The 26829-nt window shown below is 39.2% G+C and overlaps 1 long non-coding RNA gene across 4 annotated transcripts; it reads left to right on the top strand.

Annotated features, from left to right (window-relative positions):
• The first annotated feature begins 1350 nt into the window (after nt 1-1350).
• LOC143435464 (uncharacterized) lies at nt 1351-5973 on the top strand. 4 transcript variants are annotated; one of them, XR_013105793.1, is made up of 4 exons: nt 1351-1741; nt 3708-3808; nt 4109-4780; nt 4967-5973. It is a non-coding gene; the product is annotated as an uncharacterized LOC143435464 (long non-coding RNA). The 4 variants fall into 4 exon arrangements; XR_013105792.1 differs by having other exon boundaries at nt 3708-3819; XR_013105794.1 differs by lacking the exon at nt 4109-4780.
• The last annotated feature ends 20856 nt before the right edge of the window (nt 5974-26829 follow it).

The raw sequence follows: 26829 nt of genomic DNA, 5'->3' as shown, positions 1-26829 counted from the left end.
GCGCATCATATGCAAACAGCAGAGTTTAAGTTCTTTTGAGACCTTCCAACCAAAGACTTGTAAAAACAACAAACAAACAAACAAATAAACAAACCAAAACACCTTAAGTGAGGAAAGGTTAATTTTGACTCATGGTTTCAGAGATAGAGAGTTCAGTTTATCCCAGTGGTCTGGTCATGATGGTGGAAGTGTCTCTATCCCTGGTGGCAAGAACATGCATTCACACTGTGGTCATAGGCCAGGAAACAAAGACAATGGCTAGAATAAGGAGCAGGTATCACCCTAAAAGGTCTTCCCAAGAGACCTTCTTTTGTCATCCCACTTTTGCCCCACTTAGAAGTTCAACGGACTCTCAAAACCTAAGGAAAAAAAACCATGAGACTGTGGGTGATACTACTAATTCCAACCATAACAAGCAACACAGTAACTGGCAGTGTCTTCTTTTGTGGGCCAATTATTTGACCATGGGCAAGCTGTTTAACTTCTCTATGCCTCAGTATTCCCAATAATCAGAGATGTCTTGGGGGTGTTGTTATTAGCATCAAATAAACTAACACATAAAGCACTTAGACTAGATCCCTGCATAAGTGCAATTCCTTATTAAAGTGATCTTTGGTGATTTGGTACCATTTTTCCACGAACATTCAAGACCAAGCTTGGTATCCTCCTCCCTGAACACATGTACACACACACACAAACACATACACACACACTTCACTTGTTATCAGTTTCATGAACATACTCTGAGGCTGAAAAATGAAGTGTCAGCTTATAACTACATAGCCACTCTATGGATCTCTCACAGACACAAAGCAGTTCACCTTGGTTGTAACACAAAGTTCTCTGTTTCTCTTTTAATGGAAGGAGGTTAATCTATTCCAATCATAACACACTTAGATTGGACAGATTTACAGGACTGCTTACGTTGGGGAGGATATGAATCTTTTAAAACAGTTACATAAAACAATTGCCCTCTGAACTTCAGGGTACTAATTTAGTAAATTACTTCACTATTTCTAGATGCCCTGATAACAAAGGTTAATGGGACAGACACATAAACAGGCAAGAAGTGATAAAATTAGGAACCCCAAATTCACAAACCAGACCAAAATGGCCAAATATCTGGACTCTATCAGTGTCCAAAGAAGTTCAGCTCTTTCATTATTATGTAAAGTACTAAATTTAATATTAGTTGAAGCACAATATTATGTAAACCATTAAGGATGTGCGTCAGTTGTACAACATAACATCTAAGAGATATCATCAGGGAACAAGAAACTAAGCAACGGTCTGCAGAGGGAAGCAATGAGTAGCCAGCAACCACCTTCTCTTTAACAACAGGATGCTGAGATGGAAAGAAGTAACTGCAAACCAATCTTCATTCTGGGCCACTTTCTATTTCCACCTAGAGACACTTTCCTCACAATAGTCTATATTTTGCTATTCCTATTTTGAAGATTCAAACCTTGAGGTTCAAAATGATTATTCAAAGTGCCCTGTAAGTGTCCAAAGCCATGATTTTAAATAGGGTTTGACATAGTCTGTGGATCAGCTCCTTAGTTAACAAAATTTATATGCCAATACTCACTAGAAAAATTTGATATGCCCTCTTAGAAGAATAATTATCCTGGAATTTTCACCACTGCCCAAGGTATATGGAGGAGAGAATCAATGAAGCACAGAAGAAAAGGAGTCGGGGACACAGCAAGATTACTTGGCAGCACTGCTTTAGTAAGCTCGGGTTAGTAGCATTTTGCATACCTTAACCATTTGTCTGAATCGCATCTACTCAGTTATGATATAAAAAGAAATATAAGCCACTCACTATTTTACTTGAAGTACTTAAAACAATGGAGGAATGGGGAAACCTATGAATTTCAGTTACAGTCCCAGACCAGCCTCAGCTCTAGTCAATTCCCAATTTGCCTGGATTTTACTTTCTCTGTTTAAAAAAAATGAGTAGGGGTTGGGGATTTAGCTCAGTGGTAGAGCGCTTGCCTAGCAAGCACAAGGCCCTGGGTTCGGTCCTCAGCTCTGAAAAAAAAATGAGTAGAGTCCAGACTTCTGAAATGGAAGACTGAGGAGCTAGCAGATCCTCTCTCCAGCAAAATAATAACTGGACTATTGCAAAATTTATAACACATTTGAAAGTCTCTGGTTATCATCCTAAGGACATAAAGCAGATAATTGTCCTGGGGACAGAGGATTACAAGTACAACTTAGGTAGAACCTGTCTCAAAATAAAAATTTAATACTAAAAAGAAGGGCTGAAAGTGTGGCTCAGTGGTAGAATACTGAGTTTTGATTGATCAGTTCAGATGAAAATATAGGTAGTGACACTACCTAGTCATGCTTAATAGGGAATGGGGAAACCCAAGTACTTCATAATAATTCAAAACTATGTATGTGCATTGCTCGTGTGTGTGATGTATACATTCATTTATTAATATGTATCTGTGGGACTGCACTTCTGGAGGTCAGAGGACTTTGTTTGTTGTATAGAGCCAGGATTGCATCCTATGATTCCTAATTTTTTAGTCAAAGAAGCATTCCATTAGCAGAAGAATTAAATCGGAGCCTTTTTGAAAGTTACCATTTGAAGGCAAATTTGTCAAAATTTTACATAGTTTTAACACTTCAGATAAGTCACCAACTTCACTGTCAAGGCGGTTCTTTATCATCTCCTGTCACTGTCACTTAGCTCTTATCACTTTTCCAGAAATTAGTTAGTATGTTTAAATACATAAACTTGAACTAAAGAATAGAATGATTATCTGGTTTGAATTTAAAAAAATTAAGCAAAGGGTTAAACCTAAGAGAAGCAGATTGTATTTAGGGTCTTCCAAAATCATCTCAGCATCCTAGTTTCTGACTTTTCCTAGACACAAGATTGAAGCTATAAAATTGTTCTCCAAAGACTTGTCATTTCTTTTCAAATAGGACTGAAGACAAATTGAAAAATATTACTCTACGATTATTATGTAAAATAATTCTGCCATTTCATATGTGGACCACTAGGGCCAGTTCTGGGGAAGAGTCTGAGAAAAAGAAAAAATATAAGAGATCTGCTAAAATAATACATGAGGGAAACGATGAAGTGATATATAAAAGAGAAAAATCTCCCTCAATGCAAACTGAAAAACAGGGTATGAAAATTATGTAAACTTGGACCAGTCAGATGGTACATCAGTAAAGGCACTTGCCACCAAACCTGGTGACCTGAATTCCATTCCTGAGCCCCACATGGTGGAAGAGGAGAACAGACTCATGAAAGTTGTCACACTGTCCTCTGACTTCTACACTGGAGTCATGGCATGCCTCCACTATTCACATAGCAAGTGAGTGGGTGAATAAACAAATCACATGTTTTTTTTTTTTAAAAAAAAAGACAAGCATGATGGTGTACACTTCTAAGCCCAGAACTTGGGAGTTAGAGGCCTTTTGAATTCTATGAACTCAGGCTAGCCTGGTCTTCATAGGGAGTTCTGGGCCAGCCAAGGTGACACAGTGAGACTACTTATGACGTAGTTGATGACATCTGAGGACATATTGCTGCACCTATAGAGATCATAGTATCTCTCAACAGTCATCAGAGAATCTTCTTGCAGATAATTACCAGAGGGGCCCACAACTGGACAACGGGCAGAGAGTGAAAAACATTCACTCATCCCAAAATGAATGTCTTTATCAACCCCTCCCCCTCACAGCTAAAGAAACTACGCAGAAAAGGAATTGGAAAGATGTTAAAAGGGGAGAGAATGTAAGATCCAGAGGTGGTCGATGACTCCAAGGAAACACTGTCTTCCAGGTACAATAGGAGTAAGTAACGCACATATGAACCTACAGACACTGTGGCAGCGTGCATAAAACCTGCACAGGTTCAAGCCGGACAAAATCCTAGCCTTGAGAAGGGCAAGTGGCTATAAAGTCACACTTTTATCCAAGAAGCTATTCCCAGTTGAAATCTACTAGGCGAGGGAAAGTCAAGTTTTCTCCAATGGAGTCATATTGGTTGTATCAACCACATTCTAGAGAAGACCCCATGCCCAGAAGATGTTGACCAACACGAAACTAACTTTGTTTTTTTTATGTGATTTTTTTTTGGTAGATGCCTAAAAATGGGGACATGGAACCTGAAGAGGCATCTTGGCTTAGGTCACCCACATGGACTCCTGGGAGCCTCCCCTATCCCAGGCCTCTTAGAGATGCTCCCCACCCCCAGCTGCAGATTTCCATTCATTCTCTGGGCCTATTTCCAGTCTCTTCTTGCTCCTGATCCTGCTCCCCCCATTCCCTTCCCATTCTCCTCTCCCACCCAGTTCCCTCTCTCCATCTGCCTCCTATGACTACTTTGTTTCCCCTTCTAAGTGTGATTCAAACATCCTTGCTTAGTCCTTCCTTCTTGTTTAACTTCTTTGGGTCTGTGGTGTGTATCATGGGTATTCTGTACCTTATGGCTAATGGAACTCCACAGGAAGACCAACAGAGTCAACAAACCTGGACCCCTGGGAGCTCTCAGAGATTGAACCACCAACCAAAGAGCATATAAGAGCTAGAACAAGGCTCCTCCCCACCCCTGTCACATATATAGGAGACAGGCAGCTCAGTCTTCATGACTACCTTGTCTGGCCTCAATGGGAGAGGATGCACCTAATCTGCCAGAGACTTGCTGTGCCACGGCGGGGCATACCCAGGAGTTGCCTACCCTCTCAGAAGAGAAGGTTCCCATGGAGAAGGACCTTTTGAAGGAAGGACCTGGAGTGGGAGCAGTGTTTATGGTGTGAGTTAATTAATTAATTAATTAATTAAAAAGTACTATTCCAAACATTGAAAAAAAACCGAGAGAACTGCCCAGGAGGCAGCCACTTAGGGAACCACTGCCAGGTAGCAGCACTGAAGTTTACCTGCCTCTGTGACTCAGAAACATGTAATGTTCCCCTTTTCTTCTGCCCATTTTGTCTTTCAGGTCTTAGAATGCTTTCCAGGACACTGGGCCCTTTTACTCTTGGACTCTGAAGCTACACCCTTCCTCCTTCTGCCATATGGCTTCTTATGAGCAGCAAGGTTTCCTCGATTCCTCCTCCCATTGTCCTCTTCTATGCAGCTGCCAAGATTTACAGCTTGCCTGCCCTGGGGCCCTTCTTTTAAACTCTAATAAAACTGTCTTTGAACTTCCTTCTGAAAAACAAGACAAAAGAAGACAAAAAAGATTTTAACTTCTGGGTTTTTGTTAAGCCCAGAAGTTTAACAAAGCCTACTTCTGGGCGTTTGTGTGAGGGTATTTCTATACCATTTGATCAGGATGGCTTAGGCTGAATGAATAAACAGATTAATCCCTTGATGGGTTCTGGTTTGATGGGTCATTTTTGGAAATGGTGAAAGCTGGAAGACCTACTGGGAGGAAGTAGACAACGAGGTAGTGTGTTCATGGGTTTGACTCCATGCCCTAGTCTCTTCCTGCATTCTCCTCTTGACTTCTTATAAGCCAGGAAGTGAAGCCATATGCTCCTGTGGCCATGTTCTTCAGCTCATATGCACTGGGGATGACCAAACAAGACCGAGCCCTCTGAAATCATGACCCCAAACCATTCTCTCATCTCTTAGATCTTCCCTCAGGCATTTTGACCCAGTGATAAGAAAGTAATTTACCCCAGTACTGCAGCTGTGGAGGTTAGATGAGTTACTCAAGACCTAGTCAGGCAACATTCCAATGTGGCAGAAGTAACTCCAAAGTCATCCACTCCTAACTGAGGAGCACTACTGACAGTTGTGACCTTCTAGGGGATGAGAGTCAGTTTGCTTTAAGGGTGTGGCCCACGACAGTTTGACCACACTCTGGTGGAGGGCTCTACACTCATGAAAACATGGCCATCACAGACTCCATTCTATGGGTTACTAAAAAGTAGAGGCCATGAAGTTTGGAGGAATGGCACATGTGCCTGGGATGATATATACAAAGGGTATGTGATCACAATACAGTATATGCATGTATGGAATTCTCAAAAATAAATAAAAATATCACATTTAAAATGTTTAAAGAAATTAAATGAGTTAATGATATTACTACACAGGACCTATGAAAATACTTATAAAAATTAAAAATAAATATCTGCATATGACTCTTTCGGCTGCTTGTTGGGCCTTTTGGAGGGCAGTCATGATAGTCATGTTTGTAAGCACATAGTAGCATCAGTAGTAGTATCAGGCCTTAGGGCCTCCTCTTGATCTGGATCCCAAGTTGGGCCTGTCACTGAACCTCCTTTCCCTCAAACTCCTGTAGCTCTTACAGATAAGAATAATTTTGGGTCAGAGTTTTTGACTGTAAGATAACAACCCCACCCCTCCACTTGATGCCCTGTGGTTGAATTAGGGAAAAGCAGGAAGAAGCTGAGGAGGAAGGCTACCCTGTAGAAGGACCAGCAGTCTCAACTATCCTGAACCCCTGAGATCTCTCAGGCACTGAGCCACCAAACAGGCATCATACACCAGCTGATATGAGGCCCCTAAGACATATACAGCAGAGGACTGCCAGGTCTGGACTCAGTCAGAGAGGATGCATCAAACCCTTGAAAGACTTGGGGCCCCAGGGAGTGCAGAGGTTTGGTGGGGTGGGGGTGGGGGGTGGGAACATCTTCTTGGAGTCTGGGGAGGAGGTATGATATGTGGAACAGTCAGAGGGAGGACTGAGAGGGGGATAAAGTCTAGACTATAAAAGAAGAATGAATGAATAAATGAATGAATACATACATACATACACACATACATACATACATTTTAAGAAATTGAAAATAATTGTAGCTGGGTATGGTGGCACACTCCTTTGTTCCCAGCACTCACAATGCAGAGACAGGTGGACCTCTATAACTTCAAGGCCAGCATGGTCAACAAATCAAGCTTTAGGCCAGCTAGCCAGGATTACGCAGCGAAACCTTGTCTCAAACAATGGGGGTTAGCAAGGAGATGACTTAGAGAATAAAGACTGCCAAGCCTGATGACCTGAGTTCAATCCCTATGGTGGAATGAAAGGCCTGACTCTGGCAAGTTGTCCTCTGATTTCCACATACAAACATACATACACACACACACACACACACACACACACACACACACACACAGAGAGAGAGAGAGAGAGAGAGAGAGAGAGAGAGAGAGAGAGAGAGAGAGTATTTTAATTATAAATAATTTAAATAATGATGACATGTGTTTTTCAATGATAATTAAGCCTAGTGTATCACTTTTCTTAACATAATCTAATCCTTCTACAAACTCTTTAGTTAAGGTTACAGCCATCAGATTACTCTGATTATAAAATAGCTATCTGTTCTGTTTCCAGTGAATGTGCTTGTTATGTAAGAATATAATATTTTAAAACTGTTGAATATCCTGCCACTCCACAAATGTTATACAATACTGTCTCAGAGTTTCTATTGCTGTGATGAAACACCATAACCAAAAGCAGCTTGGGGAGGAAAGGGTTTATTTTGTCACACAGCTTATAAATCTATCATCCAGAGAAGTTAGAGCAGGAAGTCACAGCAGGACTCTGGAGGCAGGAGCTGATGCAGCAGCCATGGAGAGGAAGCTGATTACTGGCTTGTCCTCACGGCTTGCTCAGCCTGCTTTCTTATACCATCCAGGACCAGGGGTGACACCACCCACAGAGGCTGGTCCTTCCCACCTCAATTATTAATCAAGAAAATACCGCCACAGACTTGTTTACAGCCCAACCTTATGGAGGCAGGTTTTGTCAAGTAAGATTCTGTCTTCCCACATATGTTCAGGTTTGTGTCAAGTTGACAAATTCCAACCCGCACAAACAGATTTATATTTGAATTTTGTCTATAGTAATTACCACTTTAATAGCTGCTACATAGAGACATGTCTAATTCCATCATTGCTCTGCATTTCTTTCCTGGTACTTAAATTACTTTCTGTATATTCTATGACTGAACGAATAAGTAAATATACTTTGGATCAAGAAAGCTAGATTTCTTATTGTCAGAGAAGGCAGGTACAAATACGAGAAGCAGGAAAAGCAGAAAGAACCAGGTTAGGGGATAAGAGTATTAGGAATAATATCCTTGGTTGGTTTTTAATTATATTAGTGTGAACTTTTTGATTATTATCTTATTTAATAAATTATAAATTTAACTGCCATCTACTTAGAAGCTCAAAGTGTCCCTAATTTGGTCAAATGGAAACATTGGAAAGATGACTCCTGTTTTCATTTGACAGGTCTCTATCATGTTTGAAAAGTGTCTTACTTTCTTCTACACAAGGACATTTCAAATTCATCTTTTCCTTTTATATTTGTCCTCGCCTTGAAATTAGATATGTCTTCATAGAGTCATGAATCCTTTCAGTATTTAGAAACCAAGAGCAGAGCCTTAGGAATACCTGTTGTTTCTAGGTCCTCTTAGCCAAAATAACTAGACAAGCTGTGTGTGTGTGTGTGTGTGTGTGTGTGCATGTGTGTGTGTGCATGTGTGTGTGTGCATGTGTGTGTGTGCATGTGTGTGTGTGTGTGTGTGTGTGTTCAGTTGATTGAGAACAGATTTCATGTACTGCAAGTCATCTTGGCTACGTAGATAAGAATGACCTTAACTCTTGATCCTCCTGTTCCTACCTCGAAACTGGTTCAAACAGAATCCAACCAGCACAAATAGATTTATTTGAATCTTGTCTTTTCCCACTTCTCATATTTGTAGGTGTCTTCTCTGACAATGAAAAATCTGACTTCCTTGATCCATATTATATTTACTTATTTGTTCAATCCTAGAACACACAGAAAGTAATATCAGTATTAACTAACCCACTCCTTTGAGAAAAAGAACTCTACCAAATAGAATTCAATATTATTTTAGAGTTATTTCCTCTGTACCCCAGGATCATACTGTCCAAATAGTATCTTCTAAGGTTATTTAATGGTGGGAGCAGAAGCAGTGGCCCAGCAGCCCAGCTTTGCAAACTCTCTCTGTGATGGAAGAACCTGAGAAGTGGTCTGGGACACTATGCCTGCAAGTGTGAAAAGCCAAGATGGCGGGGTGGGGGGAATAACAAACCCTCGTGGGGGATAGAGGGACCAATAAAAACCAGAGGGGAAAGGGGGACAAAGGGCAAACAGGCCAAAGAGGCAAACCTTCCTTGACCACTGAACTGCAAACAACAAAGGGCTAAGTGGAGAATCCAACCTCTCTTTAAAGCATGTTAGAAATAAACCAAGTCTGATTAATAGGACGTACATGGCTTTCCAAACACAAGCTTTTAGAGGAAAACTATGTTCCCTTGTCACATTTGTTAGCTGAGAATTCTTTTATTTTATTTATAAATTAAAAGTGAGCAGGTGAGACGATTCTGGTGGTAAACAATTCTCCATCCTAAGTCCAAATCCAATCTCCAGGATCCTAGAAGATTCTAGAAGGAAGGAAACGACTCACAAAAGTTATCTTGTAAATCACTGAGTACCCCTGCCACTATGATGTACATAAACAAAATGGTGAAGTAATTTGCTGCTTGTATGTTTTTTTTTTTTCAAAAGAACAAGAAAATACATAGAATTGGAATTTGGGGTGGTTTCAACTGTCTTACATGTTAAATAAACATTTATTTCATAGGTTGCGGGATACATTTTTTATGTCATACAGCAAATGGTAGTATAAAATGGTAATATAAAAAGTACAGCAAATGGCAATCTGGAGTCACAGTTATTGTTGTTTTATTCCTGTCTTACTTTCCCCTCCCTATTATTGAAAATAGATTCTTTTTTCATACAATGTAGCCTGATTACAATCCCCTTCCTCTACTCCTCCCAATTTTTCTCTACCTCCCATTTGGATCCACTCTCTTTCTGTCATTGTGTCTCTCATCAGAAAAGAGCAGGCCTCTAAAGGTTGATCTCTGTGAGTTCAAGGCTAGTCTGGTCTACAAAGCAAGTCCAGAACAGGCAGGGCTACACAGAGAAACCCTAAAAGAATTAGAAGAAGAAGGAGGAGGAGGAAGAGGAGGAGGAGGAAGAAGAGGAGGAGGAGGAGGAGGAGGCAGAGGAGGAGGAAAAGGAAGAAGAAGAAGAAGCCTCTAACAACAAAATATAACAAACTAAAACATAGTTAGATAAAACAAAAGCCATCACATTGAAGTTACACAAGGCAAATCAATAGGAGAGGAAAAGCCCAGGAAAAGACACAAGAATCAGTGACCCACTCATTAACACACTCAAGAATTACACAAAAACACTAAAGCTATAAAATATACACAGGAGACTGGGTGCAGATCTGTGCAGACTTTGTGCTTGCTGTGTCAGTTTCTGTGAGTTCACATGAGCCTTGCTCAGTTGATTTAGAGAGCCTTGTTTTCTTGGTCCTCCTTCCCCTCTGGCTCTCATACTCTTGCCACCTCCTCTTTGTCAGGGTTCTATGAAATCTGGGGGTAAGCATTTTATGGAGACATCCCATTTAGAGCTATGTGTTCCAAAGTTGTTCTCTCTTTGACTGTTTCTGTGTCTCTGTATGTCTCTGTTTCTGTCTCTCTATTTCTCTGTCTCTCTGTCTCTGTCTTTGTCTCTGTCTTTGTCTCTCTGTCTCTGTCTCTGTCTGTCTTTCTGTCTCTCTGTCTTTCTCTCTCTCTCTCTCTCTCTCTCTCTTACACACACAAACAAACACGTCTGGCGTCTGGCTATAGGTCTTTTTATCTATTTCCATCTGCTGCAGGAGGAAGCTACTCTAATGTTGGCTGAGCAAGACACTGACCCATGAGTATAGTGGGATATTAGGAGTCATTTTACATTTTTTTTTGGCCAGTAATATTTGTTTGTAAGGGGGGAAAAAGATAGTTTATTCTAGAGCCAAATTTGAGTTATCATGGCCTGGCTATGGTGTTTTTATAGTAGAACTGCCTCTTAAAGGAAAGTTCTCCTTGAGTTTTCGGTCTACCTGGTTGTATACTAGCACATATATTTGTAACTTTAAACTCAATGAAAAAAAATTTAACTTCCAAAGTTTAAGCTACAAAAGCATCAAAATAACTGTTGAGAAAAGAATTTCTAACTAACTAGCTTTTCAAATTAGAAGAAATACTTTGCAACATTTGTGCACTGCTCCTCAACTATGAAACAAAGATATCAGCTGCTTTTCCTTCTCTGCCTTCAGAATGATTGTAATGTATTTCCAGGTGAAGCTCATTTAGTTTGGTTGTGTTAATATTCCTTGTTAGGATTATAGCCAAGTATTTGTAGATTTCTACTTCCTTTTTACAGTATGTTAATGAAATGGTAATATGGTTTTTAAATTACTATAGATCTAATACCTACAATCTTAGCACTGGGATAACTGAGGCCAAGATGAGGCCAGGAGGATAGTGAGGCTGAATCCAGCCTGGACTATATAGCAAGTTGAATGTCAGCCTGGGCTACATGGTAAGACTGTCAGGATCAGGTGTGGGGAAGGACAGGAGAGATGGCTAGATGGACATGGAATGGAATGGAAATCTGCAACTGACAGGGGTAAGGAGGTAGGGGGGCATCTCCAGGAAGTGACAGAGACCTGGGAAAGGGAGGTAACCAAGAATCAATGGTGGTGACCTTAGCTGTAACTTATAGCATTGGAGATATGGATATCCTATAGCCAGGCAGGAACTCCAGTGGAGTGATAGAGACACCAACCCACCCACAAAACTTCTAGCCCTAAATTTATCCTTTCTACAAGTAATGCAGGCATGGGGGGGTGGGGAACAGAGACTGAGGGAATGGCCAATCAATAACCAGCCCAACTTGAGACCAATCCCATTGGCAAGTACCAATCCCTAACACTATTAATACTCTGTTATGCTTTCAGACTGGAGCATATTGTCCTCTGTGAGGCTCCACCCAGCAGCTGACCCACACAGATGCAGACACCCACAGACTAACAGTGGATGGGGCTTGAGGACTCTTATGGAGGAATAGAAGGAAGGACTGCAGGCCCAGAAGGGAATAGGAAGACCAAGAGAGTCAACTAACCTGGACCCCGGGAGCTATTGGATTCTGAACCTAACCAAAAAATATACATGGGATATACATGGGCTGTTGCCTGTAAACAGGATATGTTCTTCTAGCTGAGCTGCCTCTCCTGGCTTCAGTGGAGAGAAAGAGTGTTTACAGACATGGTCATGTCTCCTGCATCAGGGAGCAAAACTGTTAGGAGTTCATGATCACTACCTAGTATGTACCTTTACAGGTTTCCAGGACCTGAATTCTGCTCACACCTCTCAATTTAGTGTGTGCCATAGTTTTCTAAATTCACTACCTTTTAAACACATCAACCTATGTTTTCTTTAGTTTTAAAAAGTGTATCTGATTTTTAATGATGTACATTGTATGTCTGTATGTGGATATATATTTTTTTCCACTCATATTCCCAGGGCAGGCTCTAGACTTAATTGCTTGAAATCTTGATGTAGCCCTGCATTTTGGTAGTTTTGTGGCTTTGAATAAATAACTTGATTTATTGAAGATTTATGTTCCTTCTCTGTTAAAGGAAAGTGTTTGTAATTTCTTCATTGAGCTATTTTGAGAAAGAAATTAACTATCTAATCAACGTGTTTTAAAAGTGTATAATAACCGAAATAATGCTAGTTACTGTTACAGTACACACACACACACACACACACACACACACACACACACACATATATATATATATATATATATATATTCAGTGCCTTTGGAGGCTAAGAGTAGACAAAAGATCTCCTGAAGCTGGAACTATAGGCAGTTGGTAGTTATCTGATGTGGATTCTCGTAAACAACATCAGTCCTTTTGGAATAATAGAGAGCGTTCTTCAGCACTGAGCCTTCTATCTGGCCCCATAATCAGTTTTCTTCCTGTAATTTACTTTCATCATAGGGCTTCTGCATAACTTCTCTCCTTGCAGCGCCTTCATCAAACATATCCTTGATACATTCCACATTGTATATTCTAACTTACATTGCTTAAAATTCTAGCTCAGGAAAGTACATCTTGATCCACTCAACCAGTCTTATTTCCTAAAGATGGCATCTAAAGTGCTTATATATTTCCTTTCTCAAACTTTTCCTGAGTTTTTCCACTAGAATATGGCCATATCAGTGATGTCTCACACATGTAATCCCAGAGCAGGCTCTAGACTTTACTACTTAGGATCTTAACATAGCCCTGCATCTTGGTAGTTGTGTGGGTTTGGATAAGTAACTTGATTTATTAAAGATTTATGTCCCCCCCTCTGTCAAACTGTAATTTCTTCATTGACCTATTTTGAAAATGGAATAAAGTATCTAATGGAAGTGTTCTAGAAGTAAACTATGTAACAACCCAAATAATACTAATTACTGCTAAAATTCCTATTACTGTAAATGGCTGTTATTACCATTTCAGGGTTTAAGTGTGGCCTTCAGGAACTGATAAGAGAAAGAGACTTTTTTGGGGCTCACAGTTTAGGAGGCTGGGAAGTCCATGAACATGGTGTTGGCATGCTTTCAGCGTCCAGCGATGTTTCCTGTGATCTTAACTTGTTTTTGAGAATAGGCGAGCAAGGAATTGTGTGGTGAAGGAGAGAGCATTAGAAGAGCCTGCTTTACAAACTCCTCTTTAGGTAACTAATCCAGGATTCTAAGAGCAAGAAAGATAATAATAGAATCATGAAGATTCCATCCATATGGCCCAAACACTTTTCACTAGGTTCCTCCTTTCAGCACTGTCAAGTGACATCGACATCAGCTCGAGCTTTGGAGAAGGGAAACCATACTCTTTGTCTGTAGCAGCTATTCTCTGCTATTTGTCTGTCTTCAGCTATTGATTTCCAGATAATAATTTTCCCTTTGCCTGAAGAGAAAGCTTTCTTCCCATTTAAATATACAAGCAGACCTCTCTCTGTCACTCTCTCTATGTCTCTCTGTGTGTCTCCCTTAGTCACTCTCTCTGTCTCTCTCTCTCTCTGTCTCTCTCTCCCTTTCTCTCTCTCTCTCTCTCTCTCTCTCTCTCTCTCTCTCTCTCTCTCTCTCTCTCTCTCTCTCTCTCTTTCTCTCTCTCTCTCTCTGAATATTTTCCCAGAGAGTCAAATAATTTTCTGAAAACAGCATGGTCTTTACTTAGTTAACAAGGTAATTGTTAGGTTTGACTCCTCCTGGAAGTTAATGTCCACTTTTGATTTTTACTGTCCATTCTCTGCTCTTCAATAACATCTTTGAAAAATAAAAAGGGAATAATTATGTAATACTCAAAGCATTTTCTTTCATTCTTTTAAAATTGTGTGTGTGGTAAATGTGTGTTGAGGGTGTAGGTGCCTCTCTCTCTCTCTCTCTCTCTCTCTCTCTCTCGTGTGTGTGTGTGTGTGTATGTGTGTGTGTTGTGTGTGTGGTGTGTGTGTGTGGTGTGTGTGGTGTGTGTGTGGTGTGTGTGTGTGGTGTGTGTGGTGTGTGTGTGGTGTGTGTGTGGTGTGTGTGGTGTGTGTGTGTGTGTGTGTGTGCCTGCAGTCCAAAGCACATCCTTAGGCTTGTGCAGCAAACACACTTATGCATGAGCCATCTCACCAGGCCCTCAAAACATTTCAATCACTTTTTGTATATTGTTATTCATTATTAATTGCTTTTGTTTAATAGCTTAAAACAAACTTACTAGTAGATAAAACAAGCACTATCTCCAAATATCTCAACAACTTAAGCTTCAGGATTTGTGGATATTTCTCAGGGATTCGGTTTAAAATGATACATGACGAAGACATGCTATTGACACAAGGAACTTTTCCAAGTAGCACTCACAAAATCACAAGGATCCTTATGTGACAGACAGAAGGCAAGGGGACTGGTATGTGTGTGTGAAGGGGGTTAAGGGAGATAGGGAACAATGTGAATTGACCCTGCTGGTTTTTTTTTTTAATATGAAGGTAAGATGCAGACAGACTAAAGAAGCTGGACAAGGCAGGAAGCAGAATTCTTTTGCCCTTAGAGTGTACAGAAGGAACCTGTCCTGCAAGCACTTTTACTTCATCTCAAGTTTCTGACATCGAGAACTGTGTGACAATGAATTTTTCATTTTAGGCTTCTCTACCTCTGCTAGTGTGTGACAATGGCAATAGAATGTTAATCCATGTTGACGTCAATAACACTTCATAGTAACTGTAAAGTTTAATAATCAAAGGATTAAACCTTAACTTTTTGAATTAAAATGATGACTTACCTGCAATTTGAGGAATGTGCTGATTTGTGATTAATTGGATTTTCAGTTTATTGGGTTTATGAAATATAAAGAATATTTTGAAGGTTTTTAAAGGTATTTAAAGATTTTAAATATTTTAAAGATATCAAAAATAATATCATCTCTCATGTAGCTTATTGGGAGTTTATTGTTTTCTCATATTTCCTTAGAGTCTTGTTTTCTTTTAAAAAAATAACAATGCTAAAATAGTTCTAATTATTAAGTGGTGGTCAATCCTAGCACTCCAGAGGCAGAGGCAGGCAGATCTGTGAGTTCGAGGACAGCCTGGTATAAAAAGTGAGTGCCAGGACACACAACCAGGGATGGTACACAGAGAAATTCTGCCTCAAAAACCAAAAAAAAAAAAAATTTACAATGTAAATTTTGATATTTTTCTCTTATTTTTGAGATTATGACCCCATTATTTCTTCTTTCCCTTTCCTCCCTACAAACCCACCACACACACTGTTTCTTGCTCTCTTTCAAAACAAGTTATAGTTTTTAACCCTTCATGTGCCTTCACTAGAATTTGGTCTGTGTAATAATAATACCAATTGCTTTTAATATTGATGAACTACGTTTTCGTGTGTGTGTGTGTGTGTGTGTGTGTGTGTGTGTGTGTGTGTGTGTGGAGGGGTTTCTGTGTGTTTTTTTAAATGGGGGTTTATTTGTGCTTCATATGTCATATTTAAGAATCCACTGTACAACTCACAGAGGTTACATCATGATTTCTTCTATATTATATTTTTCTCTCTTAAATTAATGTGTTCCATCTATTTTGTATTCTGTATTAAGTTGTATTTGGTGAGAAGTGAGGTTTTGACCTTATTCAATTATGGGTAGATATCTTACTATTCCAACAAAATTTCTTCAAAATAATATTTATTTCTTCATTGGATTGTCTTAGCTTTCTTGTCAAATATCTTTTTGCTAGAAATATGTAAGTTTATTTCTGACTGTTCAAATCTATTCTTTTTCTCTATATACCTATTTTTATATCAGATTCACACAGTCGTATAGTCTAATTTCTCTGGCTAAAACCTCCAATACAATGTGGAGTTGAACTGGCAAGAGGAGATAAAAGTTTTATTTCTAATCTTATGAGGAAAAAGCTTATTATCTCAACATTAAATATGCTGTTAATGGTGGTTTTTTAAAAGATATTTTTTATCAAGAAGCTTCCTCCCCATTCTTTACCTTGTCGAGTGTTTTGTTATAAAAGACCAATTATACTTTCTGCATATTTTTGAGGTGAATATGCCATTTCTCCATTATCAGTCAGAAATATTACATTGAATATGTGTTGATTCAACTTTATGCTACTGATAGAACCCTCACTTGGTCATTATGGATAACATTTGTTACGTGCTGCTAGATTCTCTTTGATGGTATTTTGGTGAGAACTGTTGTACCTGTTTTGAAGATAGATACTACACTTTATTTTGTTATGCTTTTGTCCAGCTTTGTTATGAGGATACGAGTAACTTACAGGATTACCTGAGATGTATTTATTTCACTCTTTAAAAAATTTTGTTAGACTAGTACTGACTTTTCTTGAGAAATGCCGTTACTTAAGTATTTTTAAGCCCAGGGAAGCTAGGTTTTCCTGGATTGTTTTGAAATTGTTTCAATCTTTGTAGTTGTCATATGTATCCTCATAGTCTGTAGTTGTTATTGAGTCTGTTACTCTGGCTGTGTTCTATAAGAATCTATCCATTTTGTCTACTTTACATTGACTCAAACATACCCTTACGATTTTGTTTTATTTTTGAAAGGTTAGTTGTAATATCCTTTTTTAAATTTTGAATTTTGCTTTTTTGTTTTTGTCCTTTTTTTTTTTTTTACAGTGATGGAGATTGGAGCCAGTGGCCTTACTTATCTTCAGTAATCCCTCCATAATGGCCAAATTCTAGTCCATATATCCCTTGAACAATCTATCTGAAAGTTTGCCAATTTTTGTTGGTGGTATTGTAAGGAACTAATATTTAGTTTTATTTGATTTATCAATTACTTTTCTTTAGTTCTTTAGTTCATTAATGTCTTTTCTAATATTATTTCATTCTTTCTGTCTATTTTAGGTTTAGTTTCTTCTTTTTTTAGTTCATTGTTCTTAAGTTAAAGTTAGGTTACTTATTCAGTATCTCTCTTCTTGGTTTGTTTTGCTTGCTTGTTTGTTTGTTTCAACATATGGTTTCTCTGTGTAGCCCTGGCTGTCCTAGAACTCACTCTGTAGACCAGGGTGGCCTCTAATTCAGCTATCTGCCTGCCTCTGCCTCCCAAGTACTGTGATTAAAGGTGTGCACCCTCACTGCCTGGCTATGTTTTTGTTTCTTTCAAGATCAATTTTTAATTATATGCATATGAGTATGTCCTACATGCATACATATGTACCTATTTATGCTTCATGCCCACCAAGGTCAGAAAAGTAAATTAGTTCCCCTGGAACTAGAGTTATAGACAGTTGTGAGCTGCCATGTGAGTGTTGGGAACTGAATATGGGTTCTCTGCAAGAGCAGCAAGTACTTTTTTTTTTTTTTACTTATTCTCTTTGTATTCAGCTCACTGGCCCCTTCCTGGTCACATCGTCCCATAATCCTTCTCCTCTCCCCCCTTCCTTTCTTCTCTGACCTGGTGGAGGCCCCTGGGTATCTCCTTCCCCATACTTTGGTACTTCAAGTCTCTACTTGGGTAGGTGCTTCCTCTCCCACTGAGGCCAGACATATTGCTTATCCTTTACCAAGCCTCAGGGAGCATCACAGAAAAGGGACCAGAATGATTCTAAGTGCCATAGGTAAGCCAGGACTGCTGTAAGGCCATGTCTTCTAGACACGATGAAAGTTCTGTCCTCATAGACTCATGGCAGCTGTGGTTGCTTGGCCAAGACCAAGCCAGTCAACATTCCAACATGGAGTGGGAGGGGATTGTGAGCTCCCACCCTTGACTGAGAAGACAGTGACAATTGATGATTGATAGAGAACGAAGAGTCAGCTTTCTTTAAGAGTATGGCCTATAATGAGTCAATTGGCATTAGACAAATGGCTCAATCCCCATGAATGGTCAACACAAATGGAAAATGGTGTATTATCTAAAATCTAAAAATAACAGAAGGATGTGAAATTGGAAGGTGGTAGGGGATGATGTGTGCATCTGGGAGGCATTAGGGAGAGTAGAAGCGAATGCAATGAAAATAAGTTGTTTGATATTCCCAAGGAACTAATACAAATATTAGACTGAAAATATACAGTTGTCTTAAAACATGTAGAAAGAAATTTCAGAGGTCTCATGGTCATTTTTGCTTATATGTTTCCTTGATTGATTCATTAAGGACATTTTACTAATTAGCATATGTCTTATACAAAAGAAAAATAAACTTTCATGGGCCAGTCAGGATGCACACTAATGAATGAAATTGAACATTTACACATATTAGCTGGAGGTTTTGTAATGTTGAAAAGCTATCATTTGAATGTGAGTGTTGGTAAGACATACCAAACATATCGTTGCTATGCAACCTTGGGTAAGTGAGTTAATTTCATGTTCTAGGTCAAGTTAACTGCAGTTTTGTTGAATGCGAAGTTAAAACATATTGAAATTCTTACATGGTTGTCAACATTATTAAACAACATAGAAACTGTCTAGAATAGTTGGGACATAAAATATTGAAGCAGCAAGTATAAAAGGTTAGCCTAGGCCAGAGCCCAAAGGGATGAGCATACCGGAGGCACCTCATATGTTGTTCCTCTTTCTCTATTCCTATCTATGGTTATTGTAAGGAGTTTGCAGAAACTGTACTGAAGGAGGAAGTTAAGTTCTCCTCTTCCAGATTTGATATTTGTTGGTTATATTGGCTGACATTCACTTGCTTTATTGTTATTGCTTCTTTCTAAATAAAAGAAATGTCATCAGCTTCCTAGCTCCCATTGCTGTGTTCTGATTGAGGTGTTTCTCCTATTAAATACTGAAACTTGTCTCCAATTAAACTAATGGTATCATGATCCTCTAAATATGTGATTATGAAAAGAAGAGAAAAATGTTTTGCTTAATCAGTTAAGTAAGGGTCCGTGTGGATTACTGTATATGACACTTAAAGAATCTTTAGTGGGATCGAGTATTATATTTCTAAAAAAGCAATTCAACCAGTAAAATGTTCAAGTGAACTAAAATTGAAGTTTTCAGTTCATTAATTTAGCTTCCATTGACTGAATGTTTTTGATGTTCAAATACCAAAGAAGAATAGAAAATAGAAAAAAGAAATTCTTATGTATGTTAGCATAATTATCAGATACTGAATTCCCTTTTAGTTGAGTTTAAAAATAGTCTTATTATTATGGGTTTTAATGTGTTCATAATAACCCCATGTAACACTAAGACAGTGAACTCTATAGTAAAGTAAAGGCATCTACTTCCTTTGTAAATCCATGTTCCCGATATGCTCTTCCAGTCTAAGCAGAAAGACTCTTTTTATTTCTATCCTCTTTCTGTCTCCTCTCCATTTCCATTATATAATACATTAAAAGGAATAAAAAGCACCAGTTTCAGTTAGTAGATATGCATAAATCCCTAAATTTACTTACGTACACCAACACCTTATCCTCTTTCCCCTCCGAGACAGGACCTTTCTATGTATCCCGACTGGATTCAAACTCCCATTTCCACCTTTTCTTTCTGATGGTTGTGATTTGGGGCATGTGCGAGCACACTGAGGTCTATGCCTTTGTTGTTGAACATTCATTTGGGGATCCATAAAATGTAGCCACATTGGGCCATTTGCTTATTACAATTGCCTTTTTGTGTCGTTCTGGGGACAGAATTCAGGGCCTTGAGCATGTTGCACATGTGTTCTCCAGCCGAGGTAGACCACCAAGCACTTACTTATAAAAGGCTCAAGATGTTTTATCTTTGCTGCTACTTTTAGAAACAAAGGTGGCTAGATTTCCAAGCATCTACTTTAAGCTACCTCTCTGCCCCACATAATTTAAATAACTTACATACTTTAAGTAAAACTAGATGCCATGCCTTTGGGGGGTGATATGGTTATTTCAGGGAGCACTTCCTCATTACCAATTACCTTCAGAACCCAGTCTTACGAATCAGCCTGACAATCCTTGGTCTTCTGAGTGTGAATTTAATTCATAAGAAGCATAGGTAGGCTGAGTCTGACAAAAATTGGAGTGGGGAGTAGGAAGCAAGTTGAAAAATATTTTTTTTCATAAAGTAAGTGTGGATCTCATGGAATGAAAATGCTTCTCTTGTATGACCCAAGATATTGTTTCTAAATACATTTCCACAAATGAGTTTTAAAATGTTTAACTGGCAGTAAAGAAGCTACTTTTGAAAAAAAAAAAAAAAAAAGAGTTTGCCTGACTGGCCCTGCTTCGTTGTTGTTGAGCTTTGGCTTGTGTTAAAGCAATAGATAGTTGTTTTATGGCATTTAAAGCAGACAATGGTCTTTATAGAATAAGTCTTTTGTTTATTCTCACATCAGTTGGATACATTTATTCTCATTAATGAGTTCATAGCTGAGTGGGCAATTAGGAGGTGGCAGGCAATCTACTTGGATGTCCCTGATGGCATATTTTAGCTAGATATTCCTGTCCTTGGACCGTTCATGTTGCTCCCTCTGTCTCCTGGCTGCAGCTTTGTCCAAAACACATCCATGCTACTACAGGTTTGCCTCATCGCTGGACCACAACAATGCAGTCTGATACTCACAGATGGAAACTTCCTAAACTCTGAGCCAAAACACACCATTCCTTCTTGAATTTGCTTCCCTTGGATATTTTGTCACAGCAACAGAAAGTGATTAGAGCAGTCCCAATGCCCGGAGGATCTGCTGTCCCACACCAGTTGCTTATACCTTCAGACACAAGAAGACAGAAGCTGAAGTGATAAATAGCTGATTTACATAGGACACTTGTGGCCATCAATGACTGGGGAAGAGAAAGAATTCTGTGGCTTGGCTAGGCTGGCTGTGGTACATGATTTTGTGTATCTAAGGATATGGTTTAGTTTAGTTGAACATTGGTTGCACTAACCAAGGAAATACTGTGTCATATGCGAGCTGCATTTGATAAGCTGGAAAGCAGTTTTCAGAAGAAACAGAGAAACACAAATATCAGCTTTTCTTTTTGCCTTAAAAAGCAAGAGAAATGAGCCTCGTGAGAGTGGACAATGGCACTGTGCAAGCCTGACTTAAACTCAATCCCCCAAACCCACAGGGAGGTGTCAGGAAATAACTCACTCCATGAAATTGTCCTTTGGCCCCTAGACACACATTGTAGAAGCCTTGGTCCTAAGTAGTCAAGTAGACATCTCTCTCTCTCTCTCTCTCTCTCTCTCTCTCTCTCTCTCTCTCTTTCTCTCTCTTTCTCTCTCTCTCTCTCTCTCTCTCACACACACACACACACACACACACACACACACACACACACAAATAAATAAATAAAAAATAAAAGCAAAAATAAAACCAGCAAAGGGGGTTCCAGGACATGGAATTAAGGCAATGATGGTTGAAATCTTAACCAGTATAAAAATAGAGGAGGTCTAAGACACTTGCCTGTAGTTTTGCATTGGATCATCCCTTCTTGAATACAACTTCTTTTTTTTTTCATTATTTTCAGTGTTGGGGGTGGAACCCAGGGCTCGTGCATATTTAGCACATGCTCTGCCTCACTCCTAGATCCCCAGATTTGGATTTAATTGGAGCAGGAACATATTATCTCAACATCTTTGAGAGCTCTCAGAGGACCGGGGGAAGAAATTTTCATCCCTTCACAGGGGGACTTTGCAGCCGTGCACTTATTTATGTTTCCTGCCATTAGTTTATTCATGAAACAGCTTTGAGTCCTAGCTGCCTTTGCAGTGATAATAATAGAAAGATAACTTAGATATGATTCCGGTTCTCAAGTCCTGATATGACAAAATGAAAGGTGAAGGGATCAAATTACACCACAAGGTGGGGGCACAAAGGAGCATTTAAAAACGGAATTGGACAAAGTTTTGTCACATGTCCACCAAGGCCTATTGGTACCCATCTCAGTGCAGGAACAAAAGGATGGTCTTTCCCCCACACATATTTAATGATACTCGAGCTACGTATTCAAGGAACTCTATAGAAATAAGCTAGAAGTGAAGCACTTGCCTGGCATGCATGAGGCACTGGGTTCCATGGCCAGCACTACACAGGAAAAAAAATTCCAAACAAGTCTATCTTCTATGGTGTGGGTATTAATCAGAATGATTAGAAAGAAAGATTCAAGGCTTTTTCTTTCTGAGCTTATTCTGCCAAGTGAGTATCACACAAAACAGCCAGTACTTTGGGGTTTTATAAGGTCCTTTGAAAGTGGTTTATCACCACAGCTGAAGGTTTGGTTCTAGCCGTATATTCTTGCTGTTGGTAAAATGTTTGTGTGGTGAAACTCCCATTAAGGATAGCTTGGGCCAATTAATATAAGTACTGTCCTCACCCAGGAGTGAAGGGAGTTCACACTTGGCTGGCGCAGCCTCCTAAAAAACAAGTCTATTGCTTAAATGTAGAATCATCCCTGTTCCCAAGTGGTCTGAATCCCATTCCTCACCATGTCATCTGCTAAGAGGGCATAGGATAGGATAGGGGTTTTCTAAGGGAGGGATGGGGAAAGGGGATGGCATCTGAAGTGTAAATAAAATATCCAATAAAAAAAACTTACTGGAGTTCCTTACAAGGCCAGCTTCAGGCCTTGTTCATATTTATCAGAGGATTTGATTGGATGAAGCTTGAACATAGAAGAAAATAACAGCAATATCTGACACAATCTAGTCATCTGCTTTATTACAATTTGTTAGCAATAAAAATAGTGGTAAGGACTTAGGTGACCTCTTAAATGTTTTGATCATATTTGTGAGATAGGCTTATACCCCTTTATAGATAAGAGTAGAGAGTTATGAGAAATGATTTATCTAAGAACATACAGTAAGTCAGTGGAATTGGAGGGAATGATGCTGGCTGTGCTACTAAAATTCAGCTTCTCTTGGATCACTTTGCAATTATAAAGTAATACATGTCAAATATGCAACAATATATCAAGTGAAGTCACAAAAATCACTATTGCATACTGTTATTTCAAAGAATAGTTAAGGAGAAAATACATGTGTGTAAAATATGCAAACGTACATCACTTTTGTTTCACTAATGTTAGCTGCATCAAATGGAATATTGTAATATTAATTCCAACTTGGATTTATTTATGTATTTTTGTCAGAGAATTTAATAAGTCTTTTTGTATCTTCACACTGTTCTGAAATTTATAGTCTTCATAAGCTTCGTGATGTAGTGCATTCGTTACTTGTCTGTTGGTGTAATAAACACCATGTCTAAAGTGACTTAGGGAAGCAAGAGTTTATTTTGGCTTATGATTCCAGAGGGAGAGTCCATAATGGCGGCAAAGGTGTGGCACAGGGGGCTGGAACAGTAAACTGACAGATCACATTTTGAACTCCAAACAGGAGGCAGGAAGAAATGAGATTAGGCTATGAAGTCTCATAGCCTGACTCCAGTTATTTACTTCCTCTGGCAAGACTCATACAGTAAGCCAGAGGAATTGGAGGGAATGATGCTGGCTCTCCTACTAAAATTCAGCTTCTCTTGAGTCACATTGCAATTGTAAAGTAAATATATATATACATGTCAAATATACAACAATATATCAAGTGAAGTCACAAAAATCACTATTGCATACATATTCCCAAACATCCTCTAACTTTCCCAAACAGTACCTCCAACTATGGGCTATGTTCAATTAATGAGCCTATAGGGGACATTTTTCATTATAGCAAACAGGTAGGTACTATTAATACACTTAATTGTAAAAGATTCAACAAATCTACTTTACATTCAAATGTGTTTAAAACAGGGAACAAGTTGGATGCAGTCTCCCCATCATTCACTCTGAATAGGCTCATTTTTCCCCTTGCACTGGAGATGATTAAGGCAAATTCATTTTCAAAGAAATTGATGACGGGCCTTGGATACTGACTTACCCGCCATTCTCCCTTTCCTCCCCCAGTAAAACTATACTACCATTGACTGTGTAATCACAGAATGTGACTCAGAAGTGGACTTGAGGTTCTTAGATCATGGCATACCATATCTGAGTGTTCTTTACAGCTCTGTGTTATTCTTTCTAAGACTTCTGCTGCAACTCTCCGTTACAGGAAGGAGGAAGACTGATGGATCCAATTGCCAAGGTAGACAGTGTGGCCATGCAGTGCCAGGCTCATACTGTAACTGGTGATCACACCTGACTAGAACCTTGCAACACTTCTTGTAATCCCAGCGGGGCCTCCCCTGAGCAGAGACAGCAATTATGCATAGTGGTTTCGAGATGTAAACAAATGTCCATGGGGGACTGAGTTAGAATGAGCCAAGTCATTTCATTTACCGCTTGCATCAAATTGGAATGAAGAGCTCTCTGATAGGGGAAATCAAGTGCACTCATTTACTGTCTCAGCAAGTGTTTTTAGAACTTGTGTACACTGCTTTCTCTTTGGAGATATGATTGTACTGTATATTCAAGGCCCAGAAGGCACTTTAAAATAGACTGTTTCTTTAAAATAACTCCCTATTTCCTTCTGTACTAAGCTCAAGTACATTTTTATTACTATTATTTCTTATGATAGTGCCATAAGCCTGGGAAGGGATAGTGAAAAATTATATTTTGATGGAAACCTTGATGGTATCATATCAATTCTCTCCTTTTCTTTATGCTTTGGCAAAAGCTTTAACTGGTGAAACTTGAAATAATTATCTATAAAAAAATCTAAGGGGAAAAGAAACACAAAACCTTATATAGAACAAGTTACAGGCTAGAGTGGTGTGTCCTCTGGCCCTTATTTAGTTTAAAACCCAAACTGTGAGAATGGCAGGACATACGCATAAAAACAAGGGCTAGAAACTACCAAGGGATTATGGGCCACTGACCACTTACTCCACTGATGGCTTGTGGGAAGCATTTACATCTCTAAATACCAAAGGAAACAGGAGAATGTTGAGGTAGACATCAAATCAGATAGTTTGTGACCGAGGAGAGCTAAAAGAGAGCATGGTCAGGGCAATTTCCTGAGAGATTCAGGTCATTGATGAATTCCTAGGCTTTGGACTCTGTAGAAGAAATAGGAATTGTGCTGGGATTGAAGAATTTGGACCTGGGTTCAAATGCTGCTTCTTCCTCATACTAACTGCTTAGTCTTGGAAACATTTCTTTGCTTGTTTACGTGGACACAATACCCTAGGTGCATTGTGAATACTAATTCACATAAACCTTATAATTGTATTAAGCTTCACAGAAAGCAAAATACATTTTTAAAAATGAACTCTCTGTGCTTGTCATGGTCCTCATGTGGGATGTCACCGTCACATGCTCTAGGACAGGAACCAGGTCAGGAGTAGATGGAATACCTATGGTTCTCAGATATGAGAATTACCAGGGTTTCTGAATCTGCTCAACCTTCCCAGATTTTGTCTGGTGACACAGTTCCACTTGCCCCACACTGAACTACTAACTAGTGCCTCTTACTACCATCTTCAATTGTACCAAAGAAGAAACTGAGGAGCAGAGAGGTGAAATCGCTTGTATAAAGCTATACAATTAATAAGTGGCAGAGTTGAGAAGCCAGTTCAGGTACTGTTCAAATTCTTGTCTATGCACTTAGCTGCTACAGCTCTGCTTTTCTGATGATTACATTTCTCATGTACCAGTTACTTCTCTATATAACTTGGTCTTTGTTTGAAAAGTGGGCTAATGACAGTGTCTGTATCCCAAGGTTGCTGGTAAGAATGAAATCAAAACACCTTATAAAAGGTGTTTGGAATGTTACCTACCAGGTACTGAGTGCTGTCAGATTCTATCCAGGTGAAAAACAGCAGCTGTGATCAAGAGATTTTTTTTTTCCTGGCTCCAAAGAAGACACATTCCAAAAACAAGAGAAGAGTATTGTACTTTATTTCATTTAATCAACCTTGAGTGTCCTTGAGTGTGGCATACTAAAAGCCACAAGGCAGTGAGGCACTTTGGGCCCCAGGAAAAGTTCCCAAAAGGCCATCATCCAAAGTAGGCAGATGCTAATTCTGAAAGCCGAGGTCGTGTTCAGGCAGTCTCTTCTACTTTAGTCTGCACTGAGACCTGAAATTTCCTGCCATCACGCCTTAATGTCTTCCAAAAACTGCCTTTGAAATGACCACATTACTCAGAAGGAGTATAACCCATTAACCTGTTAGCTGAATAGACACTTTAACTGAGATTACTTTCATCATGTCACTTAGTTTCTGGGAGTTGGACCCTGCAGCCAGCACATGAAGAATGGGTAAATGATGCTGTGAAGTAAGAAAAAGGGAAAGAGCATCTGGAGACAGTGTTTGGTTTGTGAGAATGAAAGCTGGGCAAAGTGAAGCTTGCAGTTTCCAGGATAGAATGGAGACTTCTTATGACTTTGATATCTTGGTATTCTATTGCTGTGAAGAGCCACCATGACTGTAGAAAGTCTTATAGGTGGAAGCATTTAATTCAGGCTTGCTTACATTTTCAGAGATTTAGTCCATTCCAACTATGGCAGAGAGCTTGGCAGTACTCACGGCAGGCATGATAACAGG

This window comes from Arvicanthis niloticus, chromosome X (assembly GCF_011762505.2).
Source record: "Arvicanthis niloticus isolate mArvNil1 chromosome X, mArvNil1.pat.X, whole genome shotgun sequence".
Classification (NCBI taxonomy): Eukaryota; Metazoa; Chordata; class Mammalia; order Rodentia; family Muridae; genus Arvicanthis; species Arvicanthis niloticus.
Note: the sequence above shows the minus strand (reverse complement) of the source record. Positions and strands in the feature narration are given on the sequence as shown.